Source organism: Triticum urartu, chromosome 3A (assembly GCF_056163025.1).
Source record: "Triticum urartu cultivar PI428250 chromosome 3A, HENAU_Tu73, whole genome shotgun sequence".
Taxonomy (NCBI): domain Eukaryota; kingdom Viridiplantae; phylum Streptophyta; class Magnoliopsida; order Poales; family Poaceae; genus Triticum; species Triticum urartu.
Window position 1 is genome coordinate 625643960 of NC_141875.1, and position 3073 is coordinate 625647032.

Genomic DNA, 3073 nt, shown 5'->3' on the forward strand with positions numbered 1-3073 from the left:
AGAAGGAATCGAACGAAGGAATCAACATAGCCCCATTGGCAGCCAACTGCCATCACCGGCACCGAAACACGACAAGACGCAAGACATCAATGTCGAGCAAGAATGGAACGACACAAGTTGTGCTGGGGCTTCTGCCGAGGGAGTAGGTGTGTATTTATATATGCGTACAACGGCTTGTGGAATGGCCAAAGAAGTCCCTGCCGAACAACCCATGGGCGCAGGAAGTAGATGTGTAGTTTGAGTGGGAGACAATTACGAGCACAGGACGCATTGGATCAATAGCAAAAGGATTGGATCAAAGAAGAAGGAGATCGGGTTGGATCGAAGAATAGGAAGGAGATCGGGTCTGCTGCGGTAGCGCACCATGCTCCTGGTAGAGAGGAAGAAGGAGATCGTGCGATGGAGAAGATCGGGTCGACCCCAGCATCGTACCGATACATAAGAACGCTTCCTCCTGAACGGGAAAATGGAACAAAGTAGACGGCCCAATTATGTAAGAACGCATGGAAAAAGATTAATAAACGTGGCTAGGAGGGTGAAGAGATTGGATGCTGCTGACTGTCTTGCCCGACCCTCGCGTCGCCCACGCCGGGCGACTCGAGGGGAACCCCAGCCGCCACCGACCGCCGCCCCTCCTCCCGGCCACCCCCGCGCCGCTGCCGCCGAAGGGCCGGCCGGCGAAGCTGCGCCGGACCCAGGGATGGCGGCGGCGAGGCCGTTCTCCCCCCATCCCGCTTCACCCCACGCCCTTTCCCTCCACAGCTCCTCCAGATCCGTCCCCTGGCGGTTGCAGCGGCTTCCACCGGCACTGGGAGCGGCCTCCCCCGACGGTGTCTTCCCCGCCCGCTGCTGGTGTGGTGGGTCTCCCTCCGGATGCGGCTCCTCCTGCTGCACCGGTCCCGTCTGCCCCATTTGGATCTGGGCCCAGCCGGCTATGGTGCTCCCCGACCCGCTTGTTGTGGCGGCCGGGCACGCCCTCCTTGCTGCGTCCACCCCCTCCCCTGACCCCCACCATTCGTCCCTCTGTCGTCGCGGGTTTCCTGGTGGTCACACTTCAGCACCAGATCTGCGGGTTCAGGTGGCCTTGTCGGCTGGCTCCCCATGCTCTCTCGTTGCGGCCTCGCGCTGGCCGCGGTGCACCTCAGCCTCTCCTTGTTGGGTGCGGCGCCCCGGCGTGTTGCTGCTTCTTTAGCCCTCCGTAGCTCGCTTCGTAGCTCATGGCTGCCTAGACTGTTGGGCTACGGCGGTGGTTGGCCGACTTGCTCCGGTTGCGAGGTGGAGGAGGCAGTGCCGGGTGAAAACTTCATCGACGATGACGGCTGCAGCCGCCATTTTTCCTTCTTGAAGGCGTCGAGTTCGGCATTGTTCCCTCCCCCTCCCCAAGCTCTCAGATCCCGAGAGAAATCTCAGACCCGGGGTTCCCCGTGTCGGATGGTGTCGACGTCTCTACGCCGTTTCCTCCTTGGGGGCATCTTCTTGGATTTCTTCTGCTTCGGGTGGACTCGCCTCTTGCTGCTTCCTCTCCACCTCGGCTTCGATCATGGCTGGCCATTGTCCTTGGCGACTCGAGTGGAGCTCGCTTGGACATCCTAGGGTGGCCTCGATGACGCGCTGCCCTTCGACCTCGGCGGCAGTACACCGGTACTGCACCCTTCGGTCTCGGTGGCGTGTTGCCTTCTCGGCTTCGCTGGCGGCACACCGGTGCCGCCACTCGAACTCGGCTATTCGACGCTCTTCGTTTGCGCCAGTGATGCTTCTCGATATGCTTCTACTTCGGTGTCTCCTTTCTATCAAGGTTGTGTTTCATGGTGGCCCGGACGACGTTTGCGTGGACATCCTGGGGTGGCCTCGGCAGCACGCTGTCCTTCGACCTCGGCGGCGGTACACCGGTGATGTGCCCTTCGGTCTCGGTGGTTTGTTGTCTCTTGGCTTCGCCGGCGCACACCGGTGTCGCCGCACGAACTCGGCTATCTGACGCCCTTCGTTCGTGCCAGTGATGTTCCATTGCGAGCTGCTGTTATGGTGCCTATCTTTTTCTCCCTAGGCCTTGTTGTGGTTCATTGTCAATGGTGGAACAAGCTGCTCAGCGGAGCTTGCTACCTGAGATGTCGGCCTCCAGGGGTTTCGGTTTGGTTCTGTTGCCAGCCTTCCCCTCCATTTTGTTTTCTTTCTTCTAGTTTTGGGCTTCCTCTTGAAGCCCTCCCCTGTTATTTTCTTTTGTGCCTTTGTGCACTTACTTGTATCTGTACTGACTGCTGTGGGGTTTTTGCCCCCCCCCCCCCGTCAATCTCGAAAAAAAATATTAATAAACGTATGAAGAACTAAGAAAGTTTTTTATTGTTATTATCAGATATAAAAGAAGTAAATCATGGATTGATGCGGCTAGTGAGCCTCCCTGGCATATCACCTTTGTTTATGGCGAACCACGCGCGGAAAATACACCAAGTGTGGGATGCAATGTGGCGCATGCACATCCAGAGTAACCTTGCCATGGATGCTTGTTGGAGATTTTAATGAAACCATGTGAGACTATGAGCATATGCCAAAAACTCACTGAGATTTTAATGAAGCCATGTGGGACTGGTCGCACGGAAAGGCCTAATAGATATCAATGGGGCATGGCAGCAGGATCAGAGTGTTATGATGAACATGGCAAAAGAGTACTTTGAGAATATGTTCACGCCCGATCCAAATATCTATCCAGAGGAGATCATGCACCTATTCCAAGCAAAAAAATAAGTCCGGATATCAGCGGCGGAGCTATGTTGGGGCTAGGGGGGCGCTGCCCCCCCCCAAGCCTTAGATCAATTTCTGAAGAAATTTTTTTGGGGGAGACTTAGATTAGAATTTTTAAAATATTTGGCACCCCCAAATACTGATGATTTACGTTTCACCCTCAAGTGGCTTTCGGCTAGCTCCGCCACTGCCAGATATGAATGATAACTCATCTGCTCTTTTCACCCGTAAGGAGATTAGCAATGCACTCTTTTAGATCAGGTCCTTAAAGGCGCTAGGACCGGAAGGCTTCCCTGCGAGGTTTTTTTCAGCAGCACTTGGGCATAATTGAAGTAGG

General features: G+C 55.7%; 1 pseudogene; it reads left to right on the plus strand.

Annotated features, from left to right (window-relative positions):
• Window positions 1-548: 548 nt before the first annotated feature.
• LOC147980872 (uncharacterized) lies at window positions 549-1202 on the plus strand (annotated as a pseudogene).
• The last annotated feature ends 1871 nt before the right edge of the window (window positions 1203-3073 follow it).